Source organism: Schistocerca cancellata, chromosome 10 (genome assembly GCF_023864275.1).
Source record: "Schistocerca cancellata isolate TAMUIC-IGC-003103 chromosome 10, iqSchCanc2.1, whole genome shotgun sequence".
Classification (NCBI taxonomy): Eukaryota; Metazoa; Arthropoda; class Insecta; order Orthoptera; family Acrididae; genus Schistocerca; species Schistocerca cancellata.
In genome coordinates this window covers 148,884,330-148,907,429 of record NC_064635.1, presented here as the reverse complement: position 1 = coordinate 148,907,429, position 23,100 = coordinate 148,884,330, and positions in this window count along the sequence as shown.

Sequence of the window (23,100 nt, the reverse complement as noted above, 5' to 3'; positions counted from 1 at the left end):
TGCGGGTGATTACTTTCCACAGGAAACGCTGCAGGAGCATCTTCATTCCCCTGCGAAGTGCGGCTGTGAATAAGGAAAAGCATGACAGTGGTGTTATGTGGGCTGCATGGTATCAGGCGACATCCTTCACCAGTCCTTCGTATTTGGTGTGCAACACTGTTTTCTGGGCACCTTTACATACTCACTGTGCGCACAGGACTGAACAGATCACCGTGACGCGATCGACGGGCATACTACAGACACTACATCTACATCTACATCTACATAATTACTCTGCAATTCACATTTAAGTGCTTGACAGAGGGTTCGTCGAACCACAATCATACTATCTCTCTACCATTCCACTCCCGAACAGCGCGCGGGAAAAACGAACACCTAAACCTTTCTGTTCGAGCTTTGATTTCTCTTATTTTATTTTCATGATCATTCCTACCTATGTAGGTTGGGCTCAACAAAATATTTTCGCATTCGGAAGAGAAAGTTGGTGACTGAAATTTCGTAAATAGATCTCGCCGCGACGAAAAACGTCTTTGCTTTACTGACTTCCATCCCAACTCGCCTATCATATCTGCCACACTCTCTCCCCTATTACGTGATAATACAAAACGAGCTGCCCTTTTTTGCACCCTTTCGATGTCCTCCGTCAATCGCACCTGGTAAGGATCCCACACCGCGCAGCAATATTCTAACAGAGGACGAACGAGTGTAGTGTAAGCTGTCTCTTTAGTGGACTTGTTGCATCTTCTAAGTGTCCTGCCAAAGAAACGCAACCTTCGGCTCGCCTTCCCCACAATATTATCTATGTGGTCTTTCCAATTGAAGTTGTTCGTAATTTTTACACCCAGGTACTTAGTTGAATTGACAGCCTTCAGAATTGTACTATTTATCGAGTAATGGAATTCCAACGGATTTCTTTTGGAACTCATGTGGATCACCTCACACTTTTTGTTATTTAGCGTCAACTGCCGCACCATTCAGCAATCTTTTCTAAATCGCTTTGCAACTGATACTGGTCTTCGGATGACTAGACGGTAAATTACAGCATCATCCGCGAACAACCTAAGAGAACTGCTCAGATTTTCACCCAGGTCATTTATATAGATCAGGAACAGCAGAGGTCCCAGGACGCTTCCCTGGGGAACACCTGATATCACTTCAGTTTTACTCGATGATTTGCCGTCTATTACTACGAACTGCGACCTCCCTGACAGGAAATCACGACTCCAGTCGCACAACTGAGACGATACCCCATAGGCCCGCAGCTTGATTACAAGTCGCTTGTGAGGAACGGTGTCAAAAGCTTTCTGGAAATCTAGAAATACGGAATCAACTTGAGATCCCCTGTCGATAGCGGCTATTACTTCGTGCGATTAAAGAGCTAGCTGCGTTGCACAAGAACGATGTTTTCTGAAACCATGCTGATTATATATCAATAGATCGTTCCGTTCGAGGTGATTCATAACGTTTGAATACAGTATATGCTCCAAAACCCTACTGCAAACCGACGTCAATGATATAGGTCTGTAATTCGATGGATTACTCCTACTACCCTTCTTAAACACTGGTGCGACCTGCGCAATTTTCCAATCGTACAGATCTATCGGTAAGCGAGCGGTTCTATATGATTGCTAGGTAGGGAGCTATTGTATCAGCGTAATCTGAAAGGAAGCAATGTTTCATCGGTTTTTCACAATGGTTTCCATACCGCGCGCGATCGGACCTTGCTTTCCGAATAGCGCATAGTTCCAATCAGTGCCTCGTTTCTCAAACGCACACCACTGTAGATTTTATTAAAAGGTTTCTCAAAAATCTTGGAATCTCTGACAGAATGCTGATGCACACTCAATAGACCAATCCACAATTCACGACCGGTAGATAGTGACCCTGCTATCACATCATTAAGCGACCCGCAGCTTGTGCCAGAGTAGTCACTGTAAAAGGCATAAATAAGCGACAAGAGGTGGGGGAGACACTCGGATGAGTTAAGGTGAGGCAGTTACGGCCTCGCTGGGATGACGGCGCGGTCGCTTCGGTCAGCACAACTCGCCCCTCCGCGCACTCTGCTGGTGACACAGAAACACACATAGGCGCCTCGGAGGTGCGCGCAGGTGCGTGAGCACGTATACGCAATTAAAGCACAATGGCTTTATGGGCGCCGGCTGCCTGCGGAGAGTACCACCTTTTTATGGACGGAAAAACGGTTTTCCCGATTCACACGGCGGGTGGAGAAAGCGGCAGAATCATGCGCCGGCATACGACTGTGCGTCTGTCACCGATAGGGGCCGGCGCACCCGCCTATAGCTGCGAGATCGATGCTGGCCGCTCTCGCCGACAAGCCGTGCTGAAAACAGAAAGGTGATTGGTCATACGCGGCTAGCGATGCCGCAGTTCGTAAATTTCCACGAGGTTACTGAATAGTGACCATTCACACAGTAGAAAGATCGACACCAAGTAGCTGTCACAGGATACGTAATTTCTGTTGTAGTTGCGTAGTCAAACTATCAGCATATCCATCTTTTGGGCATACGTGGTGTCATTCTACGACATGACTTCCAGACGAACTAATACTTTTCTAGAATGAGATTTTCACTCTGCAGCGGAGTGTGCGCTGATATGAAACTTCCTGGCAGGTTAAAACTGTGTGGCGGACCGAGGCTCGAACTCGGGACCTTTGCCTTTCGCGGGCAAGTGATCTACCAACTGAGCTACCCAAGCACGACTCACCCCCCGTCCTCAAAGCTTTACTTTTGCCATTCTGCCATTATCTCGTCACCTACCTTCCAAATTTTACAGAAGCTCGTTTTAATCTGCCAGGAACTTTACTACTTTTCTACTTATCTCAAAAATAATACTTCTTCGTTGGTGGTCGCGTTGAAAAATTATCAAAACGACGAACTGCTTCGAAAAAAAGAGTGGTTTGTAGCACATCATCGTGACAAAATTAAGCAACAGGAAACACAAAATTAACCAACAGAATATATACTATGTGATCAAAAGTGTCCGGAGACCCACCAAAACATACATTTTTCATATTAGGTGCATTGTGCTGCTACCTACTGCCAGGTACTCCATATCGGCGACATTAGAGTCATTAGACATTGTGAGAGAGCAGAATGGGGCGCTCCGCGGAACTCACGAACTTCGAACGCGATCAGGTGATTGGAGTCACTTGTGGAAAATGGCTCTGAGCACTATGGGATTCAACATCTTAGGTCATAAATCCCCTAGAACTTAGAACTACTTAAACCTAACTAACCTAAGGACATCACACACACCCATGCCCGAGACAGGATTCGAACCTGCGACCGTAGAAGTCCCGCGGTTCCGGACTGCAGCGCCAGAACCGCACGGCCACCGCGGCCGGCAGGAGGAGGAGTCACTTGTGTCATACGTCTGTACGCGAGATTTCCACACTCGTAAACGTCCCTAGGTCCACTGTTTTCGATGTGATAGTGAAGTGGAAACGTGGAGAGGCACGTACAGCGCAAAAGCGTACAGGCCGACGTCGTCTGTTGACTGACAGAGACCGCCGACAGTTGAAGATGGTCGTAATATGTAGTAGGCAGACATCTATCCAGACCATCACACAGGAATTCCAAACTTCATCTGGATCCACTGCATGTACTATGACAGTTAGGCGGAAGGTGAGAAAACTTGCATTTCATGGTCGAGCAGCTGCTCATAAGCCACTCGGAGATGCAGAAGTTCTCTCTTTTAGCGCCTGACACTGGACTGTGCTGAGCATTTATATCACGCTTTCGCGCGTATTAAATGAACCTGTAAAGAAACACACTGCTCTTCTTTGGATATTCTCTATTTCCTCTATCCTACTTGGTACAGATCCTATACCGGCGAGCAAGTATTGGTCGAGCGAACGTTTTGTAAGCTATCTTTTCTGTGGGTGAACTATACCTCATGTCTTACCTGCGATTAGTTTTGTTTATGGTCACTCCGTGCGGACTCTCCTAGGTGCTTTATGGATGTCACTGCTTCCAGAGATTGCTATGAAAACACGCAGTCATATAACTGGATACTGGATACACATTATAACTCATTTATAAAAAATAGTTCATATTTTTACTTTTAAGGTTCCTCTCGTGTATTCGGTGACTACATAACGCGACTTTTTATCTAAAATTTTGTGGGCTATTGATAGGCCTAACAATCAAGAATATTACAACGCTGCCTTATTAACAGTAAAATAATTTTTAGAATTGTAAGTAAAACAAATAATGCCTCATTTACGCACCAACATGTGAATTATTAACTCATCCGTATACTGAATCATCAAACACTCGGCAAGACAAGGTGTTAAGTGCAGGTACATACATAAACCCGTGAGAAAGCAGCCGCCACGTCTGTGTACTGTCCGCCCGTAGCTCGGACCACGGTGTGACGCTTCACGACAGGCGGTGTTGCGGCTGAGTGTTCGCTGGAAGTCAGTCTGACCGGACCGGAGCCGCCGGGTGGTTCGCCGACTGTTGTCCCGCTTCGCTCTCATCAATACATGTATCCGACACGGACCCACACTCACAGGACGCGCCCTAGCCCGAGGCTGCATTATTTACGTCGTCCATTCTCACGGGCAGCCAGTCCGCGAGTAGTCGCCGAGTACGCAGCGGTCAGCAAAGTTCTCCCAAAAGGCTGTGGTGTACACGTGCTGCCGCAGTGAGCAGACAACGTCAGTGCTGTGCTCCAGAGGAGGAGAGATTTCACTCTCACGTCCCGCCGAGGGACGTGGTCATCAGACACGGAGTATAGGCTTAGACTGGAGGGTGTCCTTCTCAAAGGAACCATTCCAGCATTCGGATTGAGTTTTGGACAACACAGCAGCCTAGATAATCATGTCCAATAAAACAAGCACTTATTTCCACTGCCCTTTGTGACGCCTTCCCGCTATGAAAGACTTGGAGAAACGCATGACACTCTGATGTCGTACAATACATTTATTCACTTCCGGTTTCCATCATGGACCATCTTCACTGTGGAAAATATCTATTGTAACAGCTTCATATGGCATGCGTGCTATTTAACCAGAAAGGTATATGTCACTGCTGACGTGAAAACGTTACAAAATTGATATTGAATGCCGTAATACAGGCTTAACCAAGCAGGAAACAACGTTGACAACATGAAATCTGTAAGAGCAGGCAGCACCATTCTTCAGGAATAACAAGACCCAGAAGCACTCCTCGATCGAAACCTTCATTGAATTAATGTATTGTAGGACAGCACAGTGTGTAAACAAGTATATCGATGCTGTTGACAGTTGCCTGAAAAAAAGTTTTGCGCTTTGACGCGAAGCTACTTCTACATCGATAGCACACAAGCCATTTTCACGTGCGGGGCGAAGGGTACTTCAAGCCTTCCACTAGTACTTCCCTGCCCGTACTCATCTCGTATTTCATTGGCGAATGTGACTTGGGAAGAACGACTCCCGGTACGTCATCGTTTTTTCTTCGCCATGTAAAAAGCAAAGCTTCCCGTTGTGGCCCCAGTGAATCAATCGGGACCGACCGACCGCCGTGTCATTCTTTGCCCGTGGCATCATTGCGTACAGTGTGGAGGGGCTCACCGCTCTCCCAGTTGTCGTCGGCGTTCTTGACCTCCGGGTCACTACTTCTCACTTAAGTAGTTCCTCTCTCGGCACCAAGGAACATCCTTGCAGTATCAGAAATCGAACCCGGGTCCTTCGCGTAATAGCCACTAACGCTGACCATACAGCTACGGGAACAAAAGTGCTTTGTAAGTAATGTTGGAATTAATATGTTTGTCTACGGCGTGATGCTTGTTAGCTTTTACGATAATACATCGTCAATCAGATTAATCACACCTTATACCTGAGGATGTCCCGTTTCTGACCGAAATTAGTTGTTCAATAAAGTGACAATACAGATGTGTGCAAATCATGATTTTTCCAAAAAGCTTATATTTATGATAGATTTTAAATTCTTTTCTTCGGAAATACTGTCTGCCTTTGTAAAATCTCTCAATTTCCTATCAAGGTTACTCCGAGAGACGTACTTCGGAGAAAGTACTGGCCTATATGGATCACTCCTGGACAATTTTCGGTCGTTACTTACTGTTACCAATGATTTACGACCACTTGTATAATTGAACAGTAACTAGTATTTATTTATGCCCAATCCTCGCCTCGAAAGTTTCCTATGATTACCACAGTGCTTTATTACCAGCGGTCGTACTGGAGGTAATATGCCGTTGCCTTCTTTCGACCATTGAACTGGCCTAACCAGACAGTTGAAAAAATTCTGGACCATGGTGCACCCTGACATTTTACACATTAACAAACATAAAAGAGCTGGTAAGTGAAAAATAAGATTCGTAGGACTGTCCGACGACCAAATACGAGACCATTGTAACTGTGTTTATGCATAGTGTATTAAATTTATCAAACTTAAAGCTCAACTTTCAGTTGCTACAGCAAATGACTTCTAGAATTTCGCTGCGATGTTCTGGGATTGTGACTTACCTGTAAGTCACAGGATTAGGCGCGAATGACATCACAGACTGTCTTCACGGGTTTGTTAATATATATCGCGAACAGAACCAGCATCATCCGCGAAGACTTTCACTGCTTCCGTTTCAGTATCACCTCGAATGAAACACCAGGTTACCACTCACTGTTTATTTACGTCCACAAAGCGCTTCGAAAGTTTAAATCCCCATCATCAGCTGGATTTACTTGTGTTAGTATGACATACTTCTCTATTGTGTCACAATTTTGGGGTAGTTTATAGCATTATGTCCAGCTGTCACAGGCTCCGTTCTCTGCCGTATTTTCTAAGCACTTCCTCGTCTTTATTGTAGGCGCTACAGCTGTCGAGTTTTAGCAATCGCTGTCGTTTCAAGTAGTTAAACCTCCGCACGCCCATCCAATTTCCGGCCTCACTTTCTCAGCAAATGATATTATTGCTCATCATCTTCAGTTCGATGTGACAAGCCTTAAGCTAAAGCTGAGTACTGTAACCTATACTATGAGACAGTGACAACATTTCAGTGTTCCGGTAATGGAGGCTCATTAGCTCTAGGCGCATTTCGGATGTAGACACGAAAATATCGTCAGTCAAACATGTTCTTGCGACTCTGCCCTACATGTTACTTCCGTAGTCCTGCATCCACACTTTTTGTATTACAAGAGTTATTTACCAAGCACACACTTCGTGCGACATCTTCTTTTTTCAGTACGGAGAGCTGATATAAATCTTGCCGAGTATGGTCATTTACACACAAGCACAGAGGCATAGGAGTAACACAGCAGTAAACAGAAATCGGTTGTCGCTATACAGACAGTGCAGTAACGCCGACAGAGCTCTGTAGGCACCGGCTGTTGTTTTCTGGAGAACCTTTCACTTCATGCGCCGGTAACGAGTAGCCATCTTCCACCGCAAGGCTAGTGGCGGCTAAATGAGCGTGTGATTAGGGACAATAATAATAAGCCTTGACATTTGCCGGGGCTCTTCAGGTAGCCGCTCGGCAATCCACCGAAGGTAAAAAAATATTAAGTAACGAGCGCGCGCTGGTGCTCCCCCCGGATCTGTGGCGAGAGCCGTCCTTCGGTGACGCTGCAGCTGCACGTGGCGCAAGCTAATTTTTGCATCATCCCGATGTGGCCAACGATATGACGCTGCGGTCGGTGCTAAAAGACAGAACGTTGCAATTTTTCATTTCCTTCTACCGTTTAGAAATCTCGAATCGAGTTATGAAATTGGCAGTGGAAAAACGTTCCTGTCACGGTCGCCAAATCGAACAGTGTTTAGAGAGAGCCACCACCTTTAGACAATTGAAGCTGCCTCTGATATCACGGTCAGAATTTCATGATGATGCATGCAAATGACAAAAGTTACCAATTTACGATGACACGACAGAGTCCTGCATAAGCTTAGCTGATTCGAACTTTGGGAATGAAGAGCGTTTCACGTTTCGCTACAATACTTTTTGGTTTACAACAGTGGCCCAGCTGTTGGAGGTGGAGGTTACAGCCTTGGAATGTTGTAGTCGCAAAATCAAATTGTTCAAATGGCTCTGAGCACTATGGGACTTAACTTCTGAGGTCATCAGTCTCCTAGAACTTAGAACTACTTAAACCTAACTAACCTAAGGACATCACACACATTCATGCCCGAGGCAAGATTCGAACCTGCAACCGTAGCTGTCACGCGGTTCCAGACTGAAGCAAAATCGCATAGTGCTTGAAGACAGAGCAGCCTTTTTTTACTTAACTGCACATGCTGAGAACGTCATGAAACCACGATGATGACTGTAGAGTCCTCTACATATGTAACCATTTTGATTCCTGGGGAAGGCGGGCAATGTGGGCAACAAGACATTTTCCTTACTATATGACGCTGTGATAGACAAGAAACCAGCTTAGGCAGCTCTCTAGGTAGAGTACTTGCCCGCAAAAGACAAAGATCCCGAGTTTGAGCCACAGTACGGCACACAGGTTAAATCTGCCTGAAAATTTCGTATCAGCGCGCCACCGGCTACATAGTGGAAAATTCATTCTGGAAACATCGCCCAGGCTGCGGCTAAGCTATGACACCGCAATATCCTTTCTTCCAGGACTACTAGTCCCGTAAGTTTCGCGGTGTATCTTCGCTGAAGTTTGGAAGGTACTGCGGAGCTAAAGCTGTGTGGACATCAAATGTAGTTGGGTAGCTCAATCGGTAGAGCACGTACACGCGAAAAGTTAAAGTCTCCAGTTCGAGTCTTGTTCTGGTACACAGTTTTAATCCACCAGGAAGTTTCATATCAGCACAGTCCCCTTCATAGCGAAAAATTCATCCAGGAAACAACAGTGTGTGCTAATTTGTGCTTGGGTCTACATCGGAGCATTCTTACTCCTTGAACTACAAAAGCGGAGTTAAGAAATTTTCAGTGCAAACACACCTGTTACGGTCACCAAATCTCACAGTGTTTAAGGGTAGAGCAACCTCGTATAGAGAATTTGAGCTGTCTCTGTGATCACAGTCATTACTTCGTGACGGCGCAGTAGAGCGACCAAGATAACCAGTTTATGACGACACAGCAGAGTCCTGCAAAAGTGTAGCAAATTCGAACCCTGGGAAGGTAGAATGTTTTGCTTCAAGACTTCTGGCTTACTAGTCACTGTGGCCCAGCAGCTGGATATGGAGATTAAAACACAAGAAATCAGCTTGGTTAGCATCATCCCGATGTGGCCAATGATATGACTTTGCGGTCGGTGCTAAAGGAGCAGGTTGTGTGCAAATATATCCAGGTATTGCCTTCTCCCTTCCATATCTCCAACAGAAAAATAGCGCTGAAAAGTTCACTGTCAGGAAACTTCCTGACAGATTGAAACCTTAAGTCGGATCGAGGTTCAAACTCGGAACCTTCCCTTAGCAAATTCATTCCAGACCCCTGGTCTAACGTGACGCAATCAACACGCGCCATTTCTGCACATTTTGTACGAAAGGCAGAAATTCCCTTTTATTGGAAGGAAGAATCGAAAGATGGGATTCTGCCAAGGAACAAATATTGTGCTATCATATAATCGCAGCAGGAATTATCGTAAAGGGTCGTGGATTATGCCATTGTATCTCCCTTCCAGACGCCCAACATAACGCCAAGTCATGGACACATCGCAAACTGACAGTCGGACGGAAGCACACCTTACTTGTCTGAGTGAATAAATCATAGTCATCCCCTGTAACGTGCCATATAAGTCAAGCCTGCACGCGAATGCAATGTAAATGGACCAGCAGCGCTAAAGACTAGGAAATCTGGAGCATTAACGGGGGTTGTGGCCGTAAGGATGCAAGCCTATCCAGAGGATTTTTCGAGTTGTGAGCGGCAGATGCTGTGAACCACTCGTCGACAGGAGTGCAATTAGAAAGCTTGTGTGTCTAGTGCAGTGTTAGGGATGTCGAGCACTGAAAGTATTGGTCACGTGAGTGGAAGTCTCGGTCGTTCTATTCTCGGACTTATACGCGTCATGTGGGAGCAAATGGCAGGGGAGCGAGAAGGAACTGATGGTCCGCGTCTTTGACGGCCGTGGGATGCCCAGGGGTCAGACGACACCCAGCTTCCGCAGACTGCTCGGCCAGAGGAGAGAAGTAAACAGCTTCCTTTGTAGCCAGGCCGCAGCTGTGCGCCGCTTCCCAGGGCCGTGAGAGGGCAGAAGAGGCGGGCGAAGCCGTCCAGATCAGGATGCCCACGGCAGGTATTTTGGCACCCGGTGAAGTCTCTCAATACACTTCTCAGATCCATTAATAAAAAGTTGGCCGATAAAAAAATTAAGGGGATCTGTGTACAAAGCCAAATCAACAGAGATACGAAACACATTTAAAGCAAGGGTGGAATTTTTATCATCAATAATAAAATCAGCTACAGTTGTAAAAATTATTTGTTTCTAGAAAAGGAAAGCACAACCCGGTTTCAGGACCTGTGTTCCATCTTCAGGCGCATATTAAAATGTGAGTCCATCAAGGATGCATTATTGAGGTTAAAACCGATTTTAACCTCAGTCACGTGTACTTCGTGGAGTCACATTTTAATATGTACCTGAAGAAGGGACACAGATCCTGAAATGAGGCTGTGCTTTCCTTTTTATAAATAAACACATTTTACAATTGCAGCGGATTTTATCATTGATGATGAGTATCGACAGTTGTGGATATCCGGCCTACAGAAATAAATTACATTCTTAGTTTGGAATATTCTACGACTAGATCACTGCCGATGAAATTCCTCAGTGGATTGTGGAGTGGATGCTAGAGAGTATGCCTTTTCTAGTTTTATGTTATGATTAAGATGTGGAGAACACGACCTGATTGTCCAGTACCAGTTTTGTTGGTATTGGCAGCAATTATCCGTTTCACTTGTTAGACGAGCATCCCGAGACTGCATAAACTTCGTTACAATATCTACTATGTGTTAATCAATGTGTAAGTAGCAATTTTCTTGCTAGAAGAAGTGTTCGGACAGTTTAAAATAGTGCTAGATGTTCGAAATTCTAAAGAAGATAGGTGTAAGCTATATATATATATATATATATATATATATATATATATATATATATATATGTGTGTGTGTGTGTGTGTGTGTGTGTGTGTGTGTGTGTGTGTGAGTATATGTTAATTTCATGCAAAGCGCAGTACAAAATTTCACTGCCTTACTTTCAAAAGTGTGGATCTGGCGCATCTTTGAAGTAGTGTGTATTTTCCATAAATGTAGCACCTTAACTTTAAAACTGAGGACGACAAAGTAGAACCGAAGGACTTGTATCTTACAAGGTAAATTACCAATGTCGGACGAAGGAAGGAGGATATAAAAAATTGACTATGTGAGAAAAGAATGTATGACTGTGAATCATCGACTATGAGAAAAGCGGAAGAGAGAACCGAAGGACTTGTATCTTACAAGGTAAATTACCAATGTCGGACGAAGGAAAGAGGATATAAAAAATTGACTATGTCAGAAAAGAATGTATGACTGTGAATCATCGACTATGAGAAAAGCGGAAGAGAGTCGAAGCGTCAGGGATGTGGTAGAAGTATTTTGAAAATCAGATGGACACTGACAGGAAGAAGCACATTATGATACGACAGGTGTTAAGACGTAATGGAATGACTTCCGTGGTATCAAAGGGAGCTGTAGAGGGTAAAATATGTAGGGGATAGAGATTGGAATGCATACAACAAAATAACAGACGTCGTAAGTTTTGAGTGCTATTGTGAGATGAAGACGCTGGCACAAACAAGTGGACCACATCAAATCTTTCAGAAAACTCTCTTCTTCTCCTTCTTCTTCTTCTTCTTCTTCTGCTTAATCTTCTTCTCTTTCGCCTTGACCTTCTCCGGCCTCTTCTAGAGGGGCAATGCTGGTGGTAGCTGATGGCAGGATACCCTTCTTGACTCCTCTATTCCCACTTCGGAACGCAATCTTATGTTCCCCAGCTGGCTCCGTCTACTGCTTTCCAAATGTGTGTGTGGCTTGTATCTAAGTCGGGACTTGGGTACCAGCCTGCTACTTACCTAGTCGTATGTGAAAAACCACCGAAAACCCACATCCAGGCTGGACAGCTTACCGCGCCTCGTCGTCAATCCGCGAGGCGGATTCGATCCGGGGGGAGGCTCACCTCCCCGAATCCCGGAAGCGTCACGTTAACGCGCTGTGCCGTCCGGGCGGTTACGTGTCAGAGGAGTGACGGGAAAAAAAAGCACTGCTGAGTCACTACAATTCAAAATAGTGACGTAGCAACAGACGGAAGGGCTGTGTATTGTCTGGCTGTGGCTGAATTGGCGTCAAGCCAGTATCGCTCGCTTACCGACTTGGCAATAGCCTACATGATGTCCACGTTGTCCATAAACTTCTCCACGGCATTACACTTACCTTCGCCGTAGGAAGGATGACACGATTTGTCTGTTGCGGCTGACTATGCATGCCACTGCGACCGCACGTTTTCCCAACGCATCGCCGGCGTCGGCGACAGTTTGGTGTCCGCTGCGGCGCTCGCCGGAACTGCTGAGGCGACTCGGCGTTGCGACAGCTTCTGGGAAGGCGGGAGGTGGATGGGTGTGACCCGGCCGGCGCTGGCTGGCGTTTCTATTTGTGCCGCGCAGAAGAAGTTGCGGTCTCCGCGAAGGCCGCGGGGAACCAAGGCCGGCGCCTCCCGCTGCCGCGTCACGCTGCACTAAACTACACTACACTGCAGTATTACTCTCTTCCACACCATACTGCGATACATGTTCACTGGTATGGCTCCTCAGACTCCATGACGCATTTAAAATCAGCAAAAGTACGCTCTCAAACATCCTAGCAGATTACAAATGTGTGCAGGGCAGGGATCCGAAGCCGCAACCTTGCCTTTAGTGGGCGATGATCTCACGTACTGAGAATACTAAAAACCACTCATCGCATAAATTGTTCCAGTACCACTTCTCCTACTTCCAGACTTCACAGAAGCTAAAAGCACACTTTTTGTATTGTGGGCAGTCACAGCTGTAAGAATACATTCTTGTTCAATAACGCCGGATCAGTTGTTTGTATAATCCTTTATTAGTACAATCAGTTTCGCAACACTGAAATTGCAATATCAGTTGCATTCGGGAAAAAATGCAGATGTGAGGAATTTTTTTTTAAATTGACAAGAGCTCCAGTAAATCAACATGTAACTTTAACGCTGCTTAGATATTAAATATACGAAAGAGACAATAACACTCAGGGGAACAGGGTACGAAATCAGCAGAACACTCAAGCTTAAATCATTTACAGCAAAACGTAGAGATTACTGGACGTCCCGCATCACTGTCTCATCCTGCATCAAAACATCCTTAAAAGGAACGGTAGTCAAAATTAGAGTGGCGTAATGAAGGTGACAACTGTGATATATGACTTAGGTTCCAAAAAGAAACATAGAGAATACTATAACAAAAATATGTGAACCGGATAAAGTAGTGAACGGAACACGTAAGACTCCGTTGTATCGTGCTTACCCGGCGGAAAATAAGCACATTATCGTGCAGGGCCTTGAGGTGGACAGTACTATGAAAGTACTACAATGGCATAAATGTTAGTGTGATACAGGAACCCATAATGAAAATAAGAGCACCCGAAGATAAAACTAGTGGCAAGGAAAACAAAATAAATAGAAATACGATGGGAGCATGTCGTAAGATCCTAGATTTTTGCCCTTCTCTTTATTTTATTTTCCTTGACACACGTTCTATCTTCCTCCCCTCTTATTTTCGTTATGAATTCAGGTATCTCATGAAAGTTTATACGATTGTAGTACTTTTCTCGTAATGTCCAATTGATAGCCCTACACGATAATATGGTAGTTTGCCTCCGGGTCAGTATGACACAACAAAGTTTTCCGTGTTTTATCCAGGCTTTCATTTGGTTGATATATTTTAGTTATATTATTCTCTATGTTCCTTATAGAACTTGGTGTATTTACCGTGTGCATCTCCTTCATTCCGCCAGTCTTATTTAGACTACCGTTTCTTTTAAGGACGTTTTAATACAGCATGCTTGAGCGATGGGGGACGTCAAATATTCTCTTACGTTTCACTGTGAATGATTTGTATGTGCGTACACGTTTCTCTTCGCATGTTTAATATGTAACCATAACTGAAGTCACTTATTCATTACACGAGAATTCTTGCCAAAAAGTGTTTTACTTTTTCCTCTCATCCCTGATTTTCCTGTTCATGCAACTTAAGTGTTGCTAAACCGGTTGCACTAATAAAGGATTATCAGCAGCTGCTGCGGTTTTATTGGATAAGAATTCACAGCAGTTGTCCTGCAGACGTTGCTGGAGTAACACTCCTGAAAGAAAGCACGTTCGAGGGAAACGACTCTGTCACAGATGTAGCATCAGTAGAAGTAGCAATAGCTGTTTTATACGTACATGGGTCACTGTTGCAAGGGTGTTGGACGTGTCACGGCTGGAGTAAGGGCAACAAAAATAATGTGAGTTTAGTACACGGCGGTGTGCGCACGCTTGCCACGGACCGCGAGACGCTTACTTTTACGTAATCCCACAGATGATCACATACGGTCTGTTTTGATCACTATTGCGCTATCCCAGCAGATATTTTTACTCGTATTATCACGGCAACGTTTTGTGCTGTTTTATGCCTGACGACCGACACTTAGCTAAAAATTGTTGACAATGAAATCTGGATCCTCCCAATGCCTTTTCTCGATCGGAATATGATTGAATTCTTTTGCACCCGATAATGCTGCTAGAATGCTGCGAAACCGGTCGTTCCCGTAAGGAAAGGACTTTTAAAGCTAAAGCGGAATATTTTGCAAGCGTGCAGTTTCTACAAAAACACTAAAAATATGCCAAGAGTTTCTGCAGCTATTCTGAGAGCAAAGGGTGGACACTTTGAAGAGGCTAAAATCCAAACAATACTGTTCTGTACTTAATAACAGAGATAACATTTATTTCGTTGTTCTGTTAGCTTTGTGCGATGTGTGTGTACATTGAAATAAAATTATTGTTTTATCGTGGATGATGGTAACCCTTTAATCTGTAGTGCATAATCTTCATTCCGTTTTCTTTTCCTCATCATTAAACTAATCGTTGAGCCCAGTTATGCTTAACCTCACAGAGGCTGCATGTATTCTTCTATCGATCTAGAAGTGAAGCAACCGTGCTCTCATTAACATGCTACATAAACTGCGAATGAAGAAGGCGAAACCTGCAGAGTGGGAGGCGCCCTCTGAAGGGTGTCGGCATAAAACGTTCGTCTGAGGACGACGAATTTGAATCTTGTTGAAACTTAGCCTAGAAAAGACACTGTTACTCGGTCGGTAATCTTCCGTCTTTTAATGTCCAGGATACCCGCCGTGCGTGGATTCGCTTAAGATAAAAACTTATTTGACGGTCGAGCCGGCCGGTGTGGCCGAGCGGTTCTAGGCGCTTCAGTCTGGAACCGCGCGACTGCTACGGTCGCATGTTCGAATCCTGCCTCGGGCTTGGATGTGTGTGATGTCCTTAGGTTAGGTTTAAGTAGTTCTTCTAGGGGACTGATGACCTCAGATGTTAAGTCCCATAGTGCTCAGAGCCATTTGAACCATTTTTGGCGGTCGACACCCCATCCACCTGCGCGTATTCAGAAATGCCGAGTGACCACCGGGTTCCCACCAGAACGCCGTCAACAGCTCCTGGGCTCTTTGTGGAGAGGGTCCAGACCACCCCCGCCACAAACAGCGGCCGCCACTGACCGGCGGGCCGGCGCAGGTGCCCTGCAGGGCTGAAGGGCTGCCAGCATGTGGAGCGTGGGAGTGACTTCCCCGCCCGCAACCCTTTTCCGCCTTTGTGTGGAACTGCCGGACAGTTTCGCACGGCGCATCCGGAGCGTGGGAGAATGCGGCCAGTTGTGGGCAGGTGTGCGTCCGTCTCTCCGCATCCACCGCGCTAGCGGACAATCGGGAGCCGCGATCTGCCGAGTCAGTCCCGCGAAAGGGGGCCGGATCTACTGTCCACCGCCACTGGTGACCACTTGCACAAATACTAACACTTCGGCATTTATTGTAACAGTACCTGCCAGAACCGGTTGCAGCAAAATGTAATTCTATCGGGTTTCAACACCGACTACCAGGTGTACCGGTATGAAATGAGCGTTGAGATACAAATGTGTCGATAGGGAACATTTGTTGTGAACGAGCCTTAATTTTTTTTTTGGTTGGTAAGACATCTGTCAAAGATATTTAGTATACATCAAGCCATAGAACAAACAACATCATATGTTTCCATCTTGTTAACAATGTCGAATTTTGTATCAGAAAGATATGATTTGCGGAAAGCATTAATTTTTTGTTTTCATTTGAAAAAAAGTGCTGCAGAGGCGCATCGGATGCTTGTCGAGGCATATGGTGATCATGCTCTATCAGCAGCAACATGCAAAAGGTGGTTTCAATGGTTCAGAAATAATGATTTTGATGTAAGAAATGAAGAATGTGGAAGACCACCAGTAAAGTTCGAAGACGCCGAATTGCAAGCAATATTGGATGAAGATGATACTTTGAGTCAGAGGCAAATGGTAGCAATGCTAAATGTTGCACAACAAACAATTTCTGACCGTTTGAAAGTTATGGGAAAGATCCAAAAGTGTGGAAAATGGGTGCCACATGAGTTGAATGACAGACAGATGGAAAACCGAAAAACCATTTGTCAAATTTTGCTTCAAAGACATGAAAGAAAATCAATTTTGCATCGAATTGGTACTGGCGATGAAAAATGGATTTATTTTAAGAATCCTAAAAGGGAAAAATCATGGGTTAATCCGGGACAGCCGTCAACATCGACTGCAAAACCAGATCGATTCGGCAAGAAGACAGTGCTCTGTGTTCGGTGGGATCAGAAAGGTGTTGTGTATCATGAGCTTCTAAAATCCGGTGAAACTGTGAATACTAATCGCTACAGACAACTAATGATCAATTTGAACTATACATTGATCGAAAAAAGACCAGAATGGGCCAGAAGACATGGCAAAGTAATTTTTTTACACGACAATGCACCTACACACAAAGCAAAATTGGCTCAGGATAGAATCAAAACACTTGGCTGGGAGCTGCTACCCCACCCGCCGTATTCACCAGACTTGTCCCCTTCCGACTACTATTTGGTTCCATCAATGGTTCACGCATTGGCTGAGGAACACTTTGATTCCTACGAAGAAGTCGAAAATTGGATGTCTGATTGGTTTGCTTCAAAAGAACATTTCTATTGGCGTGGTGTCCACAAATTGCCAGAAAGGTGGTCTAAATGTATAGAAAGCAATGGTCGGTACTTTGAATAAAATGTTTTTAATTTTCAATTCAAAATTAGTGTTTCATTTTCACAAAAAACGCTCATTTCATACAGGTACACCTGGTATGTGTGTCCTCCTCAGAAAATTCACAATTACCTAGATATATTATGAAGAAATATTAACACAAAGAAAAACTAAGGAATAAACAGTTCCTATTCCGAACAGATTTATAAAAAGACTGTACTTACAAGCAGCAACTGACGAACAAATTTAAGAGAAAAAACACTCACCTGAAGATGGCTGAATGGTTGTGAGCCGAAATATCGTGGTATAAAGTCGACATTATCCGGCTGCAATCCAGAAACTTAGTCGAATTAGAGGTTCATGTGCCGGAGTTACCACAGCGTGGACGCGTAACAAGTCGTCCTATCAGGTAACAGTCTGAGGTACCGGTTGCTTTATTTTCGAAAAATCATTTAAACAGCGTATAAGTGTTTATCTGACATATCAATAGCCAGTATTATATTAGACAATGCAACAGGAAGTATTAGGTACATTTCTGTACGAAATAACTACGGTGTCATAAACGAAAAACTAAGAGCAAAACGATATTTCAGAATCTACTCTGAGGAAAAAGGGGAGTCAACTTTACGTATTTCTGAGTAACGGCTTTATACCATTAAAAATATTTTATTAGGGAACTGTAGCTGTTCATTAAGAATGAAACAGTCATTCAGAGAGAGATGTTTGAAAATTTCTAACTCTGGAAAAGTATTACGTCTGAAGTCTTTCCTTTCGTTGTTCAGAATAATAATATCACGAACTTCTTTAGGCTTAAGGCCTGTAAGTAATAAATGACCGTCAAAGGACTAGTTATGTAAGGTTATACCTTTTTTTTTTCCTAAGAGAAATTCTTTGTACCTAATAGAAATTGTTCGTCCTGCTTGTCCCACATAATAGGCTGGACAGATCTCACAGCTAATTCTATAAACACCTCAGTAAATTACTTTATTATTTATTTATTTATTTGTTTTAGTCATCAGTCTTCTCAGTGGTTTGGACTGCTACGAATTCCTCTCCTGCGCTATTCTCTTCGTATCACCTGCACCCTACGTCATCTATGTCTTTATTCTTATTATAGTTCAACCCTACTTTCAGTCTTGTTCTATGACGATATTTTTCCATTTATTGTATCATCTTCACCAACAGCCTTGTTTATCCTCTTTTCTTTTCTTGCTTTGTGTGATCTTCAGTCCGAAGACTGCTTTGATGCAGCTCGCTGCGATATTACATCCTGTGCGCGTGACGTCATTTCTGCGTAACTACTGCCACTTACATCCACCTACAATACCCGCCCATACAGCCACTACTGTTATGCAATTAACATCCGTTGATGCCTCAGTATGTTTCCTATTATCCTCTTAATCTTTGGTATATTTTAGTCAAATTCTGTCGTAATTCCCACTCACTCCGCCCTCCATCCTCAAATTCGATTCAGTAACTCCTCACTTGTTATTCGATCTACACATAGAGTCTTCAGCATTCTTCTGTAACACATTTCAAAAGATTCTAGCCTCTTATTGTCTAAACAGTTTATCGACCACGTGTCACTTCCTTACGAGGCTTCACCCCAGACAAAAGCCTTCAGAAATAAGGCTCCTTCACTCTTAATGTTACGTATACTCGATGTTAAAAAATTTCACTTTTTCCAGAAATTTTTTTCTTTTTGCCCTCCTTACTCCAAGCATTGTCACCGAATTAGCCTACGAAATCTTACCAGTTACTTTTACTGTCTCGTTCTCAAACCTAACTCCTTCGGCCCCACTTGATTTAATTCGACTACAAAACATTACCTTCGTTTTCTCTTCTTTGATGTTCATCTTATAACCTCTTTTCACTGTTTCAAGATGTTTTACATATCATGCAACTGTTCTTCCAGGTGCTTCGCAGACCTCGAAGTTTTTACCTCCACCCCCCTAACCCCCCCACACACATTTTTTTCGTGTTCTTTTTTAATTTTTTTTTAGCTATTCAGACCTCTGACTGGTTTGATGCAGCTCGCTATGAATTTATGTATTGTGCCAAACCCCTTAATTTCAGAGTAGCACTTGCAGCCATCACCTCAATTATTTGCTGTATATATTCCAATCTCTGTCTTCCTCTTCTATTTTTTATGCTCTACAGCACCCTCTAGTACCATGTAAATTATTTTCTGATTTCTTAACAGATGTCCTATCATCCTGTCCCTTCTTTTTATCAGTATTTTCCATATATTCTTTTCCTTGCCGATTCCGCAAGAAACCTACTCATTCCTTATCTAGTCCGTCCACCTACTTTTCAACATTCTTCCCTAGCACCATATCTCAAATCCTTCAAGTCTCTTCTGTTTGGGTTTTCCCAATGTCCACGTTCTGCAGTCATAGAACGCTGTGCTCAAAAAGTACATTATCAGAAAAATTTTCCTCATATTAAGCCCCATGTTTGATATTAGCAGACTTCTCTTGACCAGGAATGCCCTTTTTGGTAGTGCTAGTCTGCTTTATGTGTCCTTCTTCCTCCATCCATCATGGTTTACTTTTCTGCCTGGTTCCTTAACTGCGTCTGCTTCGTGATGTCCAGTGCCGATGTTAAGTTTCCCGCTATTCTCATTTTGATAGTTCTCAGTACTTTCGTCTTTATAGAAGAAAAACTGCTTCTTTAATGTACAGATTGAACAACATCGGGGAGAGGCTATTAAACTGTGTTCTCAACCACTGCTTGCATTTCCTATCGCTTCACTCTTGTAACTACGGTCTGGTTTCTGTACCAAGTTGCAGTTAACCATGAGTTCCCTGTATTTTATCATTGCTACCCTCAAAATTTCAAGGACTATATACCAGTCAATACCTTTCGTGTGTTCCTACGTTTCTAAAAGCCCAAAATTGAATTCCGACATCGCTTTCTACCAGATATTCCATTCTTCCGTAAATAATTTGTGTCAGATTTTCAGCCACCATTTGTTAAACTGGTGTTTCGGAAATATTCACAACTGTTAGGAGATCTGCTTCTATCCTCTCTTAGTGTCCTAAATCTCTCTCCTACTCTCGCACGTTTTATAGAGACACGTAGGTACGTATACGCACTATCACACACGCACACGTACCACTCACTCACTCATAACCCCCCCCCCCTTACACACACAAACACACACACACAGACACACACACAGACACACATATTTAGACACGTGAAGCACGATTCTTAATACGCGTGCCGACTAGCGGTAATCACCATTCAAGTCGCACGTGGAAAATGTACGTATTCGGCGATCACGATTCCTGAATCACAGGACAAAACACCAATTATCTGTTCTGCCTGCGCATCAGTAACCTCCGCTATAATTCCCCCCGAAGCACCTGCATATCTTTCGTGACGCGAGAGACACACAATGTCTGCTCCGTGGATGTCGTAAGGGAGTGTTACAACTCACGAGCGAGTACCGTAGGGTCGTGTGGTAGATTCTCAGGTTGCGGAACTCGCCAAACACAATCTGCTTCTACTTCCACACTGCTCGAGCATGTATGTCGCTTTATGGTTTTTAGGGTGACAGAATTTCGCCTTTATAATCGTGTCAGTAGCCGCAGCCTTCCTAAATATGTTAACTTTGTCCTTGTCTTTTTTAATCAACTTCAGATCCAAGAAACTTACGCTTCCTCCTTCCTCCAGTTCCATTGTGAACTTCGTTTTTTCGAGCATCCTGCTCATTCTTTGTGCTGCCCCATGTATTTCATTTCCGTTAGCTTTGTATCGTAATATGATGTCCTGTACCGAGCGTCTTCAATAGATAATATTTCCGCATACGTCATGATTTTGTTAGAAAATTATTTTCCAACTTTTTTTTAAGAAGATCTCAGCTAAAGTACCTCACAATTTGTTGCCCATTGCAAGACCGTCCTTTTGATTCCTTTTCATTGTTCAAGCTGGTTCTTGGTGCTTGGCAGCGCTTGTAAGGCCTTCAAGACCCCACGTTCAAATTTAGTTCTTAACACTCTGTTGAACTCCCCTTTTCTTCCAGTGTTCCTTCATTGTTTCACTGTGTTTCTCTATCTCGTGTTCAGACGACTTTGCGCTAGCTTTCTTTTCCCTCATCTGTTGGAATCCTTCCAGTTTATCGACTATTATCCTAACAATAGCTTTATCCAGTACTTCTTTTACGTTATCCCTTTCCAAGCCTTTCCTAACTTATTGAATCCGGGTGGTTGTTAATTTCTCTTCTCCACGGATATATATATATATATATATATATATATATATATATATATATATATATATATATGAGGGTAGTGTTTACAATTTTTTGTGGTGAGGTGTGAGGGCAGTCTGTGGCCAGCAGGCCCTATTCAGGACGTCTGTCAGCACCTGCTGTGGGGGTGGTTCCCGGCTGACGCACTTCCGGTCCCGTCCTGGACGCGCTGCGGGGGTGGGGTGAGTGGCCAGGAGCGCAGTATATGCCGGACCGAGCGCGGGGGATGTCCTTCGAAGACACAGTACACCTTCCGGAGACCTCCAGGAGCCAAGGTCCGTGTCTGTTGTCACCATTCAACACGTGGTACGCCAGTGTAGGTCTTCCGCTGTTTCTGCCAGTTCTCGTGGGCGTGTGCGATCGCGTCATATTGAACGTTATCCAGATGACGGACATCTACAGTGCTAGCCGAAACTTAGAAACGTTTTACTTTATACGACTGAGGGTATATTTTGTAAATCTGTCATGGCATAAGTTGTCTTGGATATGCGCCTGCGATAATGACCGAAACTTTGTATCACTTTACTCCACACGTTTGTTGCCTCGTTATTACGTTCAGTCTACTAAATAACTGTGTGTCTGTTCCGTGTGCGTGTAAAATGGAACGCACCAGTGTAGGCTTACGTGAGTTTTGAGCAATCTACAGCGCACGCGCTTGTGTGTGTGTGTGTGTGTGTGTGTGTGTGTGTGTGCGTTGCATGCGCTACCGCATCACGTTAAGCGCTATTCTGATACAGCTGGCAGCAATTTAGAAATATTTTATTGCATATGATTTTTGAAGTGTTGTATGAGCCTAATCGCGTCGCAGTGAATGTTAGCCTGTTGTATAGACGCCTGCGGTACTGCTAGAAACTTTGGAACTCTTTACTACTTACGATTATTTAGAAAAGTATGTTTTTGCACAGTACCTATTTACTAACACAACCAATTTCGGTCAAAAGAAAGATTATCCTTAAGTACAAAAAAACGAAATTTTTTTATATACTTGAGATGGTCTGGTGTTTGACTAAAACTGGTAGCGTTGTTAATGTGAGATACTGCTATTAAAATTTTTTTGAAAATATTTAAAATGTGTAAATCGTGCCATGTTTTCAATAATATCGTATAATACTTTGGCTGTGTATCTTCTCCAGCAGCTATTATGCGGCTAGGGTTATTAGCTTTCTCGAGGAGTGGGTATAGGATCAGTAATTGCCGTAGACTTATTTAAGCTATTTCAAACCTGTCTTTGCAACAACTACAAATGCGCGACTGTTTCACCAGAGGCACAGCGTAAATAAACGTTAACGATGCAATATTTTGGCCGGCCGGTGTGGCCGTGCGATTCTAGGCGCTTCAGTCTGGAACCGCGTGACTGCTACGGTCGCAGGTTCGAATCCTGCCTCGGGCATGGATGTGTGTGATGTCCTTAGGTTAGTTACGTTTAAGTAGTTCTAAGTTCTGGGGGCTGATGACCACAGATGTTAAGTCCCATAGTGCTCAGAGCCATTTGATTTTTTTGCAATATTTTGTCGTGTTTGCGCCACGAAATACACAGTGCTGCAAGCTAAAATGAAATTATATCAAAGA